Genomic DNA, 19150 nt, shown 5'->3' with positions numbered 1-19150 from the left:
CTGTCACCATCGTAATACCTTTGAAATGCTCCACAAGTTCCGGATTTCCACATGCGCCTGTGTGTGCACGAAACCCGGAACTTGCGGCCTGTCAACGTACACGTTGGCAGGCCATCCGCGGGAGTGCTGAAAAAGCAACCGTTCGTGTAGATTTGGGCTATTTGCCCAGTGACTGGCCAGCAATTGCCCACAAAAGTCTTACGGTTGATACAAGCAGGCGTAGGGCAATTTCTAGGCCCGGCCTGGGAATCCTCACAGAGAGTTGTTTGTGATCACAGAGCTGATCCAAATTGGAACAGCATTTGCTAAGGTACAGAGGCCTGGAACCCAGCAAGCGTTGTCTCGGGATTTATCAGTAACTTTTTCTGTGGAGACGCGTGTAGTCCATTCCTGGGGACTGAACGACGGCTGCACTTTGGAACAACACAGGTGGAGGCGCAGCACAAATACAATGGCCGCTGAAAGGAGGCTAAAGCAAACAATTTTTAGGCACGTGGTGAAACAAAAATATGAGATAAAAAGGTTTAAAAATTTGGAAAAATTTTTAAAGCTGGAAAAAAAATGGAAAAGTGATGATGAATGTCCCGTGGTAAGTGCCAGTTAAATTTTGCCAGGTGTTGCCCCTTTTTGAAAGAGTTTATCAGGGTTATTTAAATTAAGTTGTGAGAGAGGGGAAAAAGTTTGTGTCCCTGTTTATACCTCAGAGTCATAGAAACATAGAAACATAGAAGATAGGAGCAGGAGTAGGCCATTCGGCCCTTCGAGCCTGCTCCGCCATTCAATGAGATCATGGCTGATCATCCAAATTCAGTACCCTGTCCCTGCCTTCTCCCCATATCCCTTGATCCCTTTAGCCTCACGAAATATATCCAACTCTTTCTTGAATATATTTAATGAACTGGCCTCCACCGCCCTCTGTGGCAGAGAATTCCACAGGTTCACCACTCTCTGGGTGAAGAAATTCCTCCTCATTTCAGTCCTAAATGGCTTACCCCTTATCCTTAGACTATGACCCCTGGTTCAGGACTCCCCGGCCATCAGAAACAACCTTTCTGCATCTAGTCTGTCCAGACCTGACAGAATTTTATAGGTTTCGATGAGATCCCCTCTCAATCTTCTAAACTCCAGTGAGTATAAGCCCAATTGACACAATCTCTCCTCGTACGTCATTCCTGCCATCCCAGGTATCAGCCTGGTGAATCTTCGCTGCACTCCCTCCATGGCAGGAACGTCCTTCCTCAAGTATGGTGACCAAAACTGCACACAATACTCAAGGTGCGGTCTCATCAAGGCCCTGTACAACTGCAGCAAGACATCCTTGTTCTTGTACTTGAACCCTCTTGCTACGAAGGCCAACATACCATTTGCCTTCTTAAACGCCTGCTGCACCTGCATGCTTACCTTCAGCGACTGGTGAACAAGAACACCCAGGTCTCTTTGCACTTCCCCTTCTCCCAATCTATTGCCATTCAAATAATAATCTGCCTTCATGTTTTTGCCACCAAAGTGGATAACCTCACATTTATCCACATTAAAGTGCATTTGCCATGTTTCTGCCCAATCACCCAACCTGTCCAAATCGTACTGGAGTTTCATGACATCCTCCTCACAGCTTACCCTCCCACCCAGCTTTGTGTCATCTGCAAATTTGGAGATATTACATCCAATTCCCTCGTCCAGATCATTAATATATATTGTGAACAGCTGGGGTCCTAGGATCGATCCTTGCGGTACCCCACTAGTCAGTGCCTGCCACTCAGAAAACGACGCGTTTATTCCAACTCTTTGCTTTCTGTCCGCCAACCAGTTCTCTATCCAAGTCAATACCTTGCCCCCAATCCCATGTGCCTTAATTTTGCATGCTAACCTCTTATGCGGGACCTTATCGAAAGCCTTCTGAAAGTCCAAATACACCACATCCACTGGTTCTCCCTTATCTATTTTACCAGTTACATCCTCAAAAAATTCCAGTAGATTAGTCAAGCATGATTTAGCTTTTGTAAATCCATGTTGACTTTGTCCGATCCTGTCACTGCTTTCCAAGTGCTCTGCTATTACATCTTTTATAATGGACTCTAGCATTTTCCCCACTACCGATGTCAGGCTTACCGGTCTATAATTCCCCGCTTTTTCTCTGCCACCTTTTTTGAATAGTGGGGTAACACTAGCTACCCTCCAATCCATGGGTACTGTTCCAGAGTCTATTGAGTTCTGGAAGATGACCAGCAATGCATCTACTATTTCTAGGGCCACTTCCTTAAGTACCCTGGGATGTAGATTATCAGGCCCTGGGGATTTATCGGCCTTCAGTCCCATCAATTTTCCTAACACCATTTCCCTACAAATACTGATATCTTTCAGTTCCACACTTTCATCAGACCCTATGTTCCGCGGTATTTCTGGGAGGTTATTTATGTCCTCCTTTGTGAAGACAGAACCAAAATATGTATTTAGTTGGTCCGCCATTTCTTTGCTCCCCATTATAAATTCCCCCGATTCTGATTGCAAGAGACCTATGGTTGACTCCACCAATCTTTTCCTCTTTACATATCTATAAAAGTTTTTGCAGTCAGTTTTTATGTTCCCTGCAAGCTTACTCTCATATTCTATTTTCCCTTTCTTAATTAATCCCTTTGTCCTCCTTTGTTGAATCCTAAACTGCTCCCAATCCTCAGGATTATTGCTTTTTCTGGCCAATTTGTATGTCCTCTCCTTGGATCTTATGCTATCCCTAATTTCCCTTGTTAGCCACGGTTGAGTCACCTTTTTTGTTTTATTTTTATGCCAAACTGGGATGAAGAACTTCTGTAGTTCATCCATTCGGTCTTTGAATGTTTGCCATTGCCTATCCACCGTCAACCCTTTGAGTGCCATTCCCCAATCAATCCTACCCAACTCGCCCCTCAGACCATCGTAGTTTCCTTCATTTAAATTGAGGACCCTAGTTTCTGAGTCAACTACTTCATTCTCCATCTTAATGACGAATTCGATCACATTAAGATCGCGCCGACCCAAGGGGCCTCATACAACAAGATTGCTAATTAATCCTTTCTCGTTACATAATACCCAGTCTAAGATGGCCTGATCTCTGGTTGGTTCCTCGACATATTGGTCCAGGAAACCATCCCGTAAACACTCCAGAAATTCCTCCTCCACAGTATTGTTACTAATTTGGTTAGCCCAATCTATATGTAGATTAAAATCACCCATGAAGACTGCTGTGCCCTTATTGCACGCTTCTTTAATTTCCCTTTTAATGCCATCCCCAACCTCTGCCTTACTGTTTGGAGGTCTATATACCACTCCCACTAATGTTTTTTTCCCCTTAGTATTTCTCAATTCTACCCATACAGATTCCACCTCATCAGAGCTAATATCCTTCATTAAAATTGTGTTAATCCCTTCTTTAACCAGTAATGCTACCCCTCCTTCCTTTCCTTTTTGCCTATCTTTCCTGAATATCGAATATCCCTGGATGTTGAGTTCCCAGTCTTGGCCGTCCTTGAGCCACGTTTCCGTAATCCCAACCAAATCATATTGGTTTACCTCTATTTGCGCAGCCAATTCATCCACCTTATTACAAATGCTCCTCGCATTAAGACACAAAGCTTTCAGGCTTGTTTTTTTAACGCTCTTAGACCTATTAGAATTATTTACTGTGGCCACGTTTGATTTAAACCGTTGATTTCTCTGACTGCCACTTTTGTTTTTCTCCTTCCTATCTTTTGCTTTTATCCTTGTTTTCCTTTCCTCTGTCTCCCTGCTCAGGCTCCCAACCCCCTTCCATTTTAGTTTAAACCCTCCCCCACAGCACTAGCAAACACTCCCCCTAGGACATCGGTCCCAGCCCTGCCCAGGTGCAGACCGTCCGATTTGAACTGGTCCCACCTCCCCCAGAACCGGTTCCAATGTCCCAGGAACTTGAATCCCTCCCCCTGGCACCATTCCTCTAGCCACGTATTCATCTGAAGTATCCTTCTATTTCTACTCTGACTAGCACGTGGCACTGGTAGCAATCCTGAGATTACTACCTTTGAGGTCCTGTTTCTTAATTTACCTCCTAACTCCCTATATTCCGCTTTTAGGACCTCATCCCGCTTTTTACCTATATCGTTGGTGCCTATATGCACCACAACAACTGGCTCTTCACCCTCCCCTTCTAAGATGTTCTGCAGCCGCTCGGAGACATCCTTGACCCTTGCAGCAGGGAGGCAACACACCATCCTGGAATCTCGTTTGCGGCCGCAGAAACGCCTATCTATTCCCCTTACAATTGAATCCCCTATTACTATAGCTCTACCACACTTTTTCCTTCCATTCTGTTCAGCAGAGCTACCCCTGGTGCCAGGAAGTTGGCTGCTGCTGCCTTCCTCTGATAAGCCATCCCCCCCAACAGTACTCAAAGTGGTATATCTGTTGGAGAGGGGGATGGCCACAGGGGACCCCTGCACTACCTGCCTGCGCCTAGTACCCTGCCTGTTGGTCACCCATTCCCTTTCTTCCTGTCCAACCTCTACCTGCGGTGTGTCCAACTCCGTAAATGTGCTATTCACGATGTCCCGAGCATCGTGAACGCTCCAGTATGCATCCAATCGCAGCTCCAGCGCCGCAATGCGGTCTGTCAGTAGCTGCAGCTAGGTGCACTTCCTGCACATGTAGTTGTCAGGGGCACAGGAAGTGTCCCTGAGTTCCCACATCTCGCAGGAGGAGCAGATCACGGGGCCCGGCTGTCCTGCCATGACTTACCCTTTAATTAATTGAGTTTAAATTAAATCAATCAATCCCACTAATTAAACTACAGTTAAATAGTTTACCAACAGTCCCCGCTACACCAGAGAGACCTTAGAAACTATAAAACAGAGTTAAAGTTTAAAAAAGAGAGAAATACTCACCAACCAATCACTTACCTGCTTCCTGCTGACGTCACACTTGGATTACTTTTTACCTCTCTCCCGGAACCTGGATTGGTATGCCTCTGGTGATCCCTCGCAGGTCCGCTGCCTCTCCGGTCTCGGGGCTCTGGGCCTCGCTGCCTCGGGCTGCTGTTTAAGTACCTCCGCTGCCTCTCATGTCTCGGGGCTCTTGGCCTCGCTGCCTCGGGCTGCTGTTTAAGTACCTCCGCCGCCTCTGGTGATCCCTCGCAGGTCCGCTGCCTCTCCATTCTCGGGGCTCTGGGCCTCGCTGCCTCGGGCTGCTCTTTAAGTACCTCCGCCGCCTCTGGTGATCCCTCGCAGGCCCGCTGCCTCTCCGGTCCCGTGGTAAGTGCCAGTTAAATTTTGCCAGGTGTTGCCCCTTTTTGAAAGAGTTTATCAGGGTTATTTAAATTAAGTTGTGAGAGAGGGGAAAAAGTTTGTGCCCCTGTTTGTACCTCAGAGTCTGAGAGACGGAGGGAATGGCAGCAGAAAAAGAGGAAACAACTGATCCCAACTCATCGCCAAGGCTGGGGATAGATAACCTCTTCGCCTTCTTAGGATTGGGGAGTTTAACTATTTTATTCACTTTCTTATTTGAGCTCCGTTTGAATTAGAGTTTATTTTATTATTTTTTTGTTGTATGTTTAATGACAGCGTTGAAGAGGGAAAGAGAAACTTGGAGCAACTTCTTCTGTCAAAGCTGCAACGAGACTTGATAGAATTTAAAGAATTTTAATGAACTTTTCACAAAAAATTAGTGCTAAAAATACTTTTTCCCCCCTAAGTTTCAAATATGATTTTGGAAGAAACAAGCAAAAATCAATTTTACCCTCATCTAAACAAGTTTCAACCAGGTCTTGAAGTCCAAATGCTTTTAAAGAGGCTCTGAAATGCTTAAAACGTTTTAAAATGTCTCAATATATGATTTTGAACGATCGACTGAAGTGATTAGCTTTACACAAAAACGTAACCACACTGTTGAGGAGGGGGAGGGCAGGGGATGATTTGTTTGAGTTACCTATTACTTTTTATTGACTTTTTAAAAATATGTCATTAAGATGTTTAGGAAGCGAACCAAAAAAGGGGAAAACACAACCATTTTATATTATCTGTCGTTCTATCGTCCAAACAAGTTCCAGGAATAATATAAATATAGATTTCCTCTTTACATTTACTGGAGTGTTAATAGTAACACGAGTTATGTAATGATGTATAAAATTGCAGGAAGCTACTTTGGAAGAAACCTCAAATAAAAACAGAAAATGCTGGAAATACTCAGCAGGTCAGGCAGCATCTGTGGAGAGAGAAACAGAGTTAACGTTTCAGGTCGATGACCTTTTTATTTCAGCCCTTCATATTTGTTGGTTGTCTGGTTGCATTGTGATTAATATTCTAATTACTTATGTGGATGTACAGCACGTCAGTGCCATAGGAAAACCACTGCTTGTGCAGCCATTGGTATAGTGACATGAGGGATGGGCTAATAAGTTGAAAACTTTAAAATTAATACTAATTGCTTGAATAGATATGCCTCTTTCAGCTCATCTTGGGCTTTTGGATTGTTTGTCGATGCATAACCGTGTAACTGAGTGACGTTTCTGATGTGTTAATGCATTATTATGCAGTTCTTTTATATCCCAGTCATTTCTGACAAGTAATTTAATTTTTTTTAAAGAGTTTGTAGACGATGAACTAAAAGCTTTTAATTAATTCTACCGTAAACAAACTTGCAGAATGGGCATGTAAATGACAAATGAATTTCAATACAGATAAGTGTGAGATGGTGCATTTTGATAGGAGGAATAAGGAGGCTATTTACTCCTTGGAAAATATGGGCTAGATTTTCAGTTTAGGCAGTTTTGGGGCGCTAGCTTTAGCGCCCGCCCGAAGTTAGCGCCCGCCCCAAAGTAGCGCCCCGTTGCCGGGAATTCAGTGGCTTCGCCCTAAGAGGTTGGTGGAGCGCTAAAAGAGGCGTTCCACTACTCTCTTTAGGCGCTAAGCCGGCGGTCCAGAGGGATAGCGCCCAGGCGGGGCGCAGCACGGGTGCGGTCATTTTTGCACTGACAGCAGACCCCGTGGTGCCGACCAGCTCTTAAAGGGGGAAGGGACGAATTAGTCTGCTGCCACGCCCTGCACACTGCAGCCTTGCAAAGAGGCCTCAACACTACTGCTCAGCCCCAGGGAGTCATGGCAACGCCAGAGAAGGCCCGTCAGCGTGCCCTGCGCTTCTCAGAGGGTGATCTGGACATCATGCTCACAGCTCTGGAGGTGAGGCGCAAGATCTTGTTTCCAGACAGTGGGAGGAATCCAACCCACCACGACTACACCAAAGCCTGGAAGCAGATCGCCCAGAGGGTGACATTCACCGGCGAGGCCCCCAGGACCCACACACAATGCCGTAAGAAGTACAACGATCTGACCAGGATTGTGAGGGTGAGTAGCCTTTCCAGTCTCCTCCTCATTCTTGCATGTACACCTGACATGATGGGCAAAGGGACCTGAAAGTCCTTTTGGCCAGCCCTCAGCCAGCAGCATTGGGACAGTCATGAGCATCAAATGGCCATTCGGCACTCTACACTTTGGCCAAGCTATTCCACCATGGGAGGCAGTGCACACTACATCAGGGCTTCACTCTGTCCAAGCTATTCCACCATGGGAGGCAGTGCACACTACATCAGGGCTTCACTCTGTCCAAGCTATTCCACCATGGGAGGCAGTGCACACTACATCAGGGCTTCACTCTGTCCAAGCTATTCCACCATGGGAGGCAGTGCACACTACATCAGGGCTTCACTCTGTCCAAGCTATTCCACCATGGGAGGCAGTGCACACTACATCAGGGCTTCACTGCGCCCTTACAGCCCGTCCTTTCTCTTGCAGGCTAAAGTAGCGTTTAATCGCCAGGCCCGTGCCAGGGGTGGCCGCGCCAAGCTGCAGGAGCTCACTCGGCTGGAGGAGCGCGTGTGTGTGCTCATGGGAGCACGTGTGATTGTCCCCACAGCGTGCGGTGTATCCGACCCTCCACTGCCCGGCAATGGTAAGGACCTCGCCTTTTGGCCCTCTCGCGTCGCACTGGCCCATCCGAGCTATCTCCTTTGCCACTGTCCCACCAATGCGCTGAATCCCACCAGTCCTAACTCCCTCGCTGACGCCGTCTCCTCACTCTGAAGCTACTCTTGTGCATTCCTGCTTTCAGCTGGTGACGACCAGGACCCTGAGGCTGCCAGTGACAGCACCTCCAACCAGGAGGAGGAGGAGGAGCAAGCCGGACCTTCGGGGGAACAGTCACGTCCCGCAGGAGAGGAGGAAATGCTCGACACCTCCTCACTGGACGAGTGCCTGGAGGAACTGTCGCAGGGCAATGCAGCTTCTGGGACCAGTGGCGTCCAGCCACCCAGCAGCCGTGCGCGTGGCCCGCGGCCTTCCCCCCAAAGGGGGGAAGGATCAGAGGGGAGTGCTGCTGCTCGGCAAACTCGCCGTCACCAACGCGGCAAGGGTCCCCTAGTTCGGCCCCCTCCTCCCCAGCGGGAGAGTCGCGACTCCAGTCCGGACACCTTCACTTCGGAGGAGGTGCGGAAGCTCGATCAGATGGCCGACGACTCGGACCGGCGCCACACGGAGCTCATGAGCGTGGTGGGGCGCATGCCTGAGGCCATCGAGTCGCTGGCGACCAGTGTGCGCGAGTTCGGGGCAGCAACTGCCGCGACTGGCCGCATGCTAACTGATGCCGTCAAGACCCTGGCGGATGTGATGCGCGCGCACACCAGGACCAGAGGGCCACTCACTGCTGCCACACGCGCTGTCTCAGGCAGGCATCGCCAGGGCAGGCGCCGCGCTGGACCATCCCAGCAAGCCGGCCGTCGGCTGATTGCTGCGGATCCTGCAGTGCGGGCCCGGCCGAGTGCCACCGCGCCACAGCACCAGCCAGCGCATCCCAGACGCCAGCTGGCCCACATTGCACCATCCGTCGCCGCCATTCCCCCTCTGGGGCGTCAAGGGCAAGCGGCTGCAGCTGATGGTGGCCAGGCTCAGGCGCGCCACTCAGGAGACGGCCCCTCGAGGCCCAAACGCCGTGTAGGCCGCCCCCCAGTGGCATCTGGCGGAAGGGCATCTGAGCCTCAGGCGCCTTCCCCCAGCCTCGCAGCAGCCACTGGGCAGAGCTTGCGAAGGAGCAGCAGGCAGGGCAGGGGAGGCAAAATGCTGGGCAAGGTCTCGCCCTCGCGGGCCACTCAGTAGAGGGTGTGGCCAGCTTTCCTTTAATATGGCGGTGGCCATCTTTATTTTGCCCATGGTTGTGCTTTTGGAGGGCTTTTTTTTTGCGTTAGGCCGACGTTGAGGCCCGGTTTCAATAAAGGTGGAGTGGCTCCTCCCCAGTTTGTGGGAGTGAGTCGTTTGTTGGGCTTTTTGTGGGGCCCGTTTATTGTTTTTGGGGATTCATGTGGGAAGGGCTTTTCATTTTTGTTTAATAAAAAATTATCTTTATTCATGCAGTCTCCATGGTTGTTCTTCTTAGTGTTTGTTGGCTTCGCCGGCTGAGGGCTTGCTGAGCGGCTGCATTCATCTTCCCTCATGGCCCCTGGCCATTCCCTGACAGGGGGCTTAGAAGTACCGTGTAATAAGGTGGCGTCGTGCGGCCCTTGGCCCTGGTCGCTCCCTCCTGGGAACGTACTCCTGCTCCTCCTCCTCCTCCTCCTCCTCCTCCTCATGCTCCTCCTGCTCCTCCTCCTGAGGTGCTGGTCCAACGTCAGGTGGCAGTGCCTGAGTCCTGCGGATAGCCAGGTTGTGTAGCATGCAGCAAACCACCACAAATTGGGAGACCCGGTCCGGCGAATACTGGAGAGCTCCTCCGGAGCGATCAAGGCAGCGGAACCGCTGCTTGAGGACCCCAATAGTTAGCTCGATGATGTTGCGGGTGGTTTGATGGCTCTCGTTGTAGGCCTCTTCAGCAGCGGTCCTGGGCGCGCGGAGCGGGGTCATGAGCCAGGTGCACAAAGGATAGCCTTTGTCCCCGAGTAGCCATCCTCTTGGGGGAGGCTGTGCCTGGAACATGTCATGCACAGTACTCTGCCGCAGGATAAAGGCATCGTGGCTGCTGCCTGGGAAGCTGGCATTGACTGCCATGATGCGCTGCTTGTGGTCACAGACCAGCTGCACATTCAGAGAATGGTAGCCCTTCCTGTTGCGATACTGCTCGCCATGCTCCAGAGGGGCCCGCAAAGCCACATGCGTACAGTCAATGGCGCCCTGCACCAAGGGGAATTCCCCGAGTCTGGAAAATCCCAATGCGCGCTGATGCTGGCTCTCCAGGGCCATGGGGAAGGAGATGAATTGGCTTCTCCTTCTGAACAGTGCTTCGGTCACCTGGCGGATGCAGCGATGCACGCCGTACTGGGAGATGTTTGCTATGTCCCCAGCAGCGTATTGGAAGGAGCCGGTGGCATAGAAGTTCAATGCCACTGTCACCTTCACTTCCACCGACAGAGACGTCCTGCACCTGAGCTTTGGCCGCAGATCTCGGCGAAGCAGGTGGCAGATCTCTGCAATCACCCCCTTCCGGAATCGGAGCCTTTTAACACATCGCGCGGCACTCATGTTTAGGTAGGAGCGCTGCTGGCGGTATAGCCTGACTGGGTAAGGCCTACGTGGCCGACGCCTGTAGCCCCCTCTGCCTCTAGCCAGGGCTGCCCCTCTCACAATACGTCTGCGAGCCCTACGGACATGGAGCTGCAGCTCCGCGTTGGCACCCCATGCAACCCCCATCAAATCCTGGCAAACACTCTAATTTCCAAATGGCCACTTGCAGCGCTGTTGCCTGAGTCCAAAAATACCTGGCTCTTGCTGCTTGAAACCAGTTAGCTATCCTCCTTGTTGTGTCTCCAGAAATGCGTTGCACAAGACTGTTTTCTGAAATAATGGATGGCCTTTATACTGGAGAGGACGTTCCCTTTAATTAGCGCCCCCCGGGGCCCGCGCTGGTTGTGTTGCGTTCCTTTTTCCAAACGCTCCGGCCGCCCGCCGCACAATGGGGCGGTCCGACTGAAGTTTGCAATCGGGGCGGCCAAAGGGCGTTGCACGAGGATGTGACGTCATTTTCTGCGCGCGCATCCGGGCGGGCGCTAAACTTTGCGCCGGCGCTAACGGGCAACTTAATTTGGGGCGGGGCGCAAACTGCGCTGCGCCCGGGCGCTACACGCATAGCGCCCGGAAATCACTTCTCTTAAGGCGCTAACTGCTGGCGCAAGCAACTGAAAATCTAGCCCTAAGAGTCTAAATGGAGTAGAGGTGCCAAGGGATCTAGGGGTATAGATTCACAAATCGTTAAAAGTAGGAATGCAGGTTAAAAAACCATAAAAATGCAATGAAAGCACTGGGGTTCATTTCTAGAGGAATAGAATTCAAAAGCAGCGAAATTATATTAAACTTGTATAAAACCTAATCTGATTGTCTCATGATTTGTAACAGTGGGGTGGCAATATGGCGTTACTGTATACATGCTTTTAAGTGGTTGCTGTTGCTGTCGTCATTGTTGTTGGTGTTGTCGTTGTTGTAAAATTTGCCCACGGACACAAAGGTCACGCTCAAAGGAGTTTGTGGCCTGCTCGGTACAAAATCAAACAGAGGGAACATTGCTCTGCAGCCACCTCTTTTAGAACAATAGGGTGTAGGCCATCAGGTCCAGGGCATTTGTCAGATTTTAGTCCCATTAGTTTCTCAAGTACTTTTTCTCTACTGATCTTAATTACTTTAAGATCCTCACTCTCATTAGTCCCTTGGTTCCTCACTATTTTTGGTATGCTTTTTGTGTCTTTTACTGTAAAGACAAATACAAAATATTTGTTTAAAGTCTCTGCCATTTGCTTGTTCCCCAATATAATTTCTCCCGTCTCAGCCTCCAAGGGGCCAATGCTTACTTTTGCTACTCTCTTCCTTTTTTCATACTTGTAGAAGCTCTTACAATCTGTTTTTATAATTCTAGCTAGTTTACACTCATTGGCCTAGAAATTCGGTTGATAGCGCCAGCGATTAGCGCCTAAAGAGCCCGAGAATTGGGGCGTTACCCAATTTTCGGGCAGGCGCAGTGAATATAGCGCCACCTCCCATATTGAGTATCCTTTTAGCGCCGGCGCTAACTCTTTGTGCTTGCCCGCGGGCGCAGGTAGATCCTGACGTCATTTCAGTGTGCAACGCCTTTTTGGCGCCCCGGACCGGATATTCGGTGGCGCCCGCAACCTTTCCGCCTGGCACTATTAGTGACAGTTGGATGGAGCGTTCCCAGGCCCTTCTCCGACTCGGGGGGCGCTATTTAAAGGGACAGCACTGGTATAAAAGCTGCAGCCATTTGGGCTGGCCATTCTGATCATTGCTGGAGAGAGTTGCTGACCTTCTGTTGGACAGTAATTTTCTCATTGAGCCTTCGGAGGCACTGGCACTGGCAGCTTGAGGGCCCGGCTCCCGAGCTGGTGATGCAGCATCTGAAAGCAGGGAGGTGGAAGAGTGGCTTTAGCAAAAGGACAGCTTGGCAGCAAGGGATGCCAGATTGCGGCAAGGCTATGACATGGGTCCACAGTGTGAAAGCATGCTGGCGGGAGGAACAAGTGGAAGGAGACAGTTGTAAAAGGTGAGAACCTTACCATCGCTGTTGACAATGGGGTCGGCAGCTGCAGTGGTTACAGGCCACTCAGACGTCCTCCAAGAATCTGGGGGACTCTCTCCTCGAGATCCGTGAGAGTGACCACTTGTGGAGGTCCTCCACCGGTGCGAAGCTGGTCTTTGCCAATCCTCGCCAGCTTGGACTGCAGGGGAAAGGAGGGGAAGTTATGTTACATGATGCCCTGAGTGATCATCTCATGTCCCCCATGGTGCAAGAGCCCTTACATGATGCCCTGAGTGATCATCTCATGCCCCCCATGGTGCAAGAGCCCTTACATGACGTCTTGAGTCAAATGTGCATGTGTGTGCCCAGAAAGGGCCATGGGTGCTTGCTGGCAGATGGCCAATGGGGCACAGGCCACCCTGTAGCCATAAAGTCAGGTGCAAATGAACGGATGCAGAAGTTTGCAGAAACAACACTCACCTTCACGACCCAAGTGAGGTCATTGAATTTCTTTCTGCATTGGACAGGGCTCCTGGTCACCATGCTGCTGGAGTTGACCCTCTGGCATACATCCCTCCAAGCTCGTCGGTAGTCCTTATGATTCGGTCTCCTGCCATTGTCTGGGTTGAGAACATCTCGCCGGCGCTCCACTGCGGCCACCAATTGTTCCAGAGCCTCATTGGTGACGCGCTCTGCTCTCTGTCTCACCTTCTCCATCTGGTCCAAGTTTTTAGCGCCAGAGAAGGGCCTGCGCCGATTCTGAGGCCTGCAAGGCACAGAGTGTGGATGCTGAAGCTGACTGACCCACCCCTTTAAGAGCTGGCCGGCGCCTGGAAGTCTCGTGGTCATCAGTAATTGAGAGCACCTGCGCTGCACCCGTCCACTCCGATATTGGGTTGCACCGGAAGTTTAGCTCCTTAGGAGTCCCGTGTAATGCCTGAATTCGCGCCTCAATCACCTTTAGGGGCAATGCAACCCAATATCGCGCCAGGTTGCGATAAGTTGCGTTTGGCTATAAACTTTGCGCTGCGCCAATTCTAACGCCCCAAGCAGGGCTATACCCAATTTCTAGGCCATTCTATTTTATCCCTTTTTATCAAGTTTTTGGTTATCCTTTGCTGGTTTCTAAAGCTCTCCTTATCCTTAGGCTTACTACTATTCTTCGCAACATTATACGCCTCTTCTTTTAATCTAATATATCCTTAATTCCTTTAGTTAGCCATGGATGGATCATTTTTCCCATGGAGTTTTTATTTCTCAATGGAATGTATGTTTGTTGAGAATTTTGGAACATTTCTTTAAATATTTGCCACTGCTTATCGACTGTCATACCAATTAATCTAATTTACCAATCTACCTTAGCCAGCTTGTCCCTCACACCTATGTAATTGGCTTTATTTAAATTTAAGGGGGCGATGGGGAGGCAGATAAGGAGGTGGGACTGTCGGGAAAATGGCAGAATCTGGGAGCGGGTACCCATCCTGCCCCCAACCCACCTCCGTGCCATCTTCCCAGGAGGCAGGTACCCAACCCACGCCGGGTCCCGTCTCCTCGAGGCAGGAAGAGGATTAGCACCAATTAACTGCCTGTTGGTGACTCCGAACCTCGCCAAGGTTAGCGAGGCGAGCCGTTGGTCTGCGGGGGTCAGAGGGGCCAAAATGTCCGGTGTGCAGGTGAGTGATGAGTGCAAGTGTGGAGAGGTAAGTGTGTGAGGTGAGTCTTAGGGGCTAGATTTTCAGTATAGGCAGTTTTGGGGCGCTAACCTTAGCGCCCGCCCGAAGTTAGCGCCCGCCCCAAAGTAGCGCCCCGTTGCCGGGAATTCAGTGGCTTCGCCCTAAGAGGTTGGTGGAGCGCTAAAAGAGGCGTTCCACTACTCTCTTTAGGCGCTAAGCCGGCGGTCCAGAGGGATAGCGCCCAGGCGGGGCGCAGCACGGGTGCGGTCATTTTTGCACTGACAGCAGACCCCGTGGTGCCGACCAGCTCTTAAAGGGGGAAGGGACGAATTGGTCTGCTGCCACGCCCTGCACACTGCAGCCTTGCAAAGAGGCCTCAACACTACTGCTCAGCCCCAGGGAGTCATGGCAACGCCAGAGAAGGCCCGTCAGCGTGCCCTGCGCTTCTCAGAGGGTGATCTGGACATCATGCTCACAGCTCTGGAGGTGAGGCGCAAGATCTTGTTTCCAGACAGTGGGAGGAATCCAACCCACCACGACTACACCAAAGCCTGGAAGCAGATCGCCCAGAGGGTGACGTTCACCGGCGAGGCCCCCAGGACCCACACACAATGCCGTAAGAAGTACAACGATCTGACCAGGATTGTGAGGGTGAGTAGCTTTTCCAGTCTCCTCCTCATTCTTGCATGTACACCTGACATGATGGGCAAAGGGACCTGAAAGTCCTTTTGGCCAGCCCTCAGCCAGCAGCATTGGGACAGTCATGAGCATCAAATGGCCATTCGGCACTCTACACTTTGGCCAAGCTATTCCACCATGGGAGGCAGTGCACACTACATCAGGGCTTCACTCTGTCCAAGCTATTCCACCATGGGAGGCAGTGCACACTACATCAGGGCTTCACTCTGTCCAAGCTATTCCACCATGGGAGGCAGTGCACACTACATCAGGGCTTCACTCTGTCCAAGCTATTCCACCATGGGAGGCAGTGCACACTACATCAGGGCTTCACTGCGCACTTACAGCCCGTCCTTTCTCTTGCAGGCTAAAGTAGCGTTTAATCGCCAGGCCCGTGCCAGGGGTGGCCGCGCCAAGCTGCAGAAGCTCACTCGGCTGGAGGAGCGCGTGTGTGTGCTCATGGGAGCACGTGTGATTGTCCCCACAGCGTGCGGTGTATCCGACCCTCCACTGCCCGGCAATGGTAAGGACCTCGCCTTTTGGCCCTCTCGCGTCGCACTGGCCCATCCGAGCTACCTCCTTTGCCACTGTCCCACCAATGCGCTGAATCCCACCAGTCCTAACTCCCTCGCTGACGCCGTCTCCTCACTCTGAAGCTACTCTTGTGCATTCCTGCTTTCAGCTGGTGACGACCAGGACCCTGAGGCTGCCAGTGACAGCACCTCCAACCAGGAGGAGGAGGAGGAGCAAGCCGGACCTTCGGGGGAACAGTCACGTCCCGCAGGAGAGGAGGAAATGCTCGACACCTCCTCACTGGACGAGTGCCTGGAGGAACTGTCGCAGGGCAATGCAGCTTCTGGGACCAGTGGCGTCCAGCCACCCAGCAGCCGTGCGCGTGGCCCGCGGCCTTCCCCCCAAAGGGGGGAAGGATCAGAGGGGAGTGCTGCTGCTCGGCACACTCGCCGTCACCAACGCGGCAAGGGTCCCCTAGTTCGGCCCCCTCCTCCCCAGCGGGAGAGTCGCGACTCCAGTCCGGACACCTTCACTTCGGAGGAGGTGCGGAAGCTCGATCAGATGGCCGACGACTCGGACCGGCGCCACACGGAGCTCATGAGCGTGGTGGGGCGCATGCCTGAGGCCATCGAGTCGCTGGCGACCAGTGTGCGCGAGTTCGGGGCAGCAACTGCCGCGACTGGCCGCATGCTAACTGATGCCGTCAAGACCCTGGCGGATGTGATGCACGCGCACACCAGGACCACAGGGCCACTCACTGCTGCCACACGCGCTGTCTCAGGCAGGCATCGCCAGGGCAGGCGCCGCGCTGGTCCATCCCAGCAAGCCGGCCGTCGGCTGATTGCTGCGGATCCTGCAGTGCGGGCCCGGCCGAGTGCCACCGCGCCACAGCACCAGCCAGCGCATCCCAGACGCCAGCTGGCCCACATTGCACCATCCGTCGCCGCCATTCCCCCTCTGGGGCGTCAAGGGCAAGCGGCTGCAGCTGATGGTGGCCAGGCTCAGGCGCGCCACTCAGGAGACGGCCCCTCGAGGCCCAAACGCCGTGTAGGCCGCCCCCCAGCGGCATCTGGCGGAAGGGCATCTGAGCCTCAGGCGCCTTCCCCCAGCCTCGCAGCAGCCACTGGGCAGAGCTTGCGAAGGAGCAGCAGGCAGGGCAGGGGAGGCAAAATGCTGGCCAAGGTCTCGCCCTCGCGGGCCACTCAGTAGAGGGTGTGGCCAGCTTTCCTTTAATATGGCGGTGGCCATCTTTATTTTGCCCATGGTTGTGCTTTTGGAGGGCTTTTTTTTTGCGTTAGGCCGACGTTGAGGCCCGGTTTCAATAAAGGTGGAGTGGCTCCTCCCCAGTTTGTGGGAGTGAGTCGTTTGTTGGGCTTTTTGTGGGGCCCGTTTATTGTTTTTGGGGATTCATGTGGGAAGGGCTTTTCATTTTTGTTTAATAAAAAATTATCTTTATTCATGCAGTCTCCATGGTTGTTCTTCTTAGTGTTTGTTGGCTTCGCCGGCTGAGGGCTTGCGGAGCGGCTGCATTCATCTTCCCTCATGGCCCCTGGCCATTCCCTGACAGAGGGCTTAGAAGTACCGTGTAATAAGGTGGCGTCGTGCGGCCCTTGGCCCTGGTCGCTCCCTCCTGGGAACGTACTCCTGCTCCTCCTCCTCCTCCTCCTCCTCCTCCTCATGCTCCTCCTGCTCCTCCTCCTGAGGTGCTGGTCCAACGTCAGGTGGCAGTGCCTGAGTCCTGCGGATAGCCAGGTTGTGTAGCATGCAGCAAACCACCACAAATTGGGAGACCCGGTCCGGCGAATACTGGAGAGCTCCTCCGGAGCGATCAAGGCAGCGGAACCGCTGCTTGAGGACCCCAATAGTTAGCTCGATGATGTTGCGGGTGGTTTGATGGCTCTCGTTGTAGGCCTCTTCAGCAGCGGTCCTGGGCGCGCGGAGCGGGGTCATGAGCCAGGTGCACAAAGGATAGCCTTTGTCCCCGAGTAGCCATCCTCTTGGGGGAGGCTGTGCCTGGAACATGTCATGCACAGTACTCTGCCGCAGGATAAAGGCATCGTGGCTGCTGCCTGGGAAGCTGGCATTGACTGCCATGATGCGCTGCTTGTGGTCACAGACCAGCTGCACATTCAGAGAATGGTAGCCCTTCCTGTTGCGATACTGCTCGCCATGCTCCAGAGGGGCCCGCAAAGCCACATGCGTACAGTCAATGGCGCCCTGCACCAAGGGGAATTCCCCGAGTCTGGAAAATCCCAATGCGCGCTGATGCTGGCTCTCCAGGGCCATGGGGAAGGAGATGAATTGGCTTCTCCTTCTGAACAGTGCTTCGGTCACCTGGCGGATGCAGCGATGCGCGCCGTACTGGGAGATGTTTGCTATGTCCCCAGCAGCGTATTGGAAGGAGCCGGTGGCATAGAAGTTCAATGCCACTGTCACCTTCACTTCCACCGACAGAGACGTCCTGCACCTGAGCTTTGGCCGCAGATCTCGGCGAAGCAGGTGGCAGATCTCTGCAATCACCCCCTTCCGGAATCGGAGCCTTTTAACACATCGCGCGGCACTCATGTTTAGGTAGGAGCGCTGCTGGCGGTATAGCCTGACTGGGTAAGGCCTACGTGGCCGACGCCTGTAGCCCCCTCTGCCTCTAGCCAGGGCTGCCCCTCTCACAATACGTCTGCGAGCCCTACGGACATGGAGCTGCAGCTCCGCGTTGGCACCCCATGCAACCCCCATCAAATCCTGGCAAACACTCTAATTTCCAAATGGCCACTTGCAGCGCTGTTGCCTGAGTCCAAAAATACCTGGCTCTTGCTGCTTGAAACCAGTTAGCTATCCTCCTTGTTGTGTCTCCAGAAATGCGTTGCACAAGACTGTTTTCTGAAATAATGGATGGCCTTTATACTGGAGAGGACGTTCCCTTTAATTAGCGCCCCCCGGGGCCCGCGCTGGTTGTGTTGCGTTCCTTTTTCCAAACGCTCCGGCCGCCCGCCGCACAATGGGGCGGTCCGACTGAAGTTTGCAATCGGGGCGGCCAAAGGGCGTTGCACGAGGATGTGACGTCATTTTCTGCGCGCGCATCCGGGCGGGCGCTAAACTTTGCGCCGGCGCTAACGGGCAACTTAATTTGGGGCGGGGCGCAAACTGCGCTGCGCCCGGGCGCTACACGCATAGCGCCCGGAAATCACTTCTCTTAAGGCGCTAACTGCTGGCGCAAGCAACTGAAAATCTAGCCCAAAGTGTTTTAATAAGATTACTTACCTTTGCTTCTTCCTCCAGGCTTCATCCCTTTAGGCTGCGGAGCTGCCTCATCTCACCGGCAGAGAAAGCAGAATGGCCGCTGCATTCTTAAATACAGCAGCCTTCTGCTTTCTGCTCTGGAAAGCTTTCTAAGTGAACCTGTGTCCAAGGTCTCAACTTAGAAGACAGCTTGTCAGTGGTTGACCGCTTCACAGAGCTGTCAAACAATGACAATTCATCTGTTAAAAAATCTTGACAGATGAAACATCATTCGCTGATGTCATCTGTCACCAACCTTCCCTTAATTGGCTGGCTAAGTCTGCTGGGCGGGCTTAACAAGGCCAATCAAGGGAAAATAGCATGGGTTGGCGGGACGCCGATAGAGGCGGGACTAAAACCCGACAAGCAGTTTTCCCGCCTTCATCAAGTCCCCATTGATAAAATCACCCCCTAAGACTCTAGTTTTGTACTTAAATATTTCACTCTCAAACCAAATGTAAAATTCTATCATATTAGGATCACATGCAGCCAAAGAAGGTAGT

This window comes from Somniosus microcephalus, chromosome 10 (genome assembly GCF_052327205.1).
Source record: "Somniosus microcephalus isolate GS21.2 chromosome 10, FLI_Smic_1.0, whole genome shotgun sequence".
In the NCBI taxonomy this organism is placed as follows: Eukaryota; Metazoa; Chordata; class Chondrichthyes; order Squaliformes; family Somniosidae; genus Somniosus; species Somniosus microcephalus.
The sequence above is the reverse complement of the archived record's forward strand: the minus strand, read 5'-3'. Positions refer to the sequence as shown.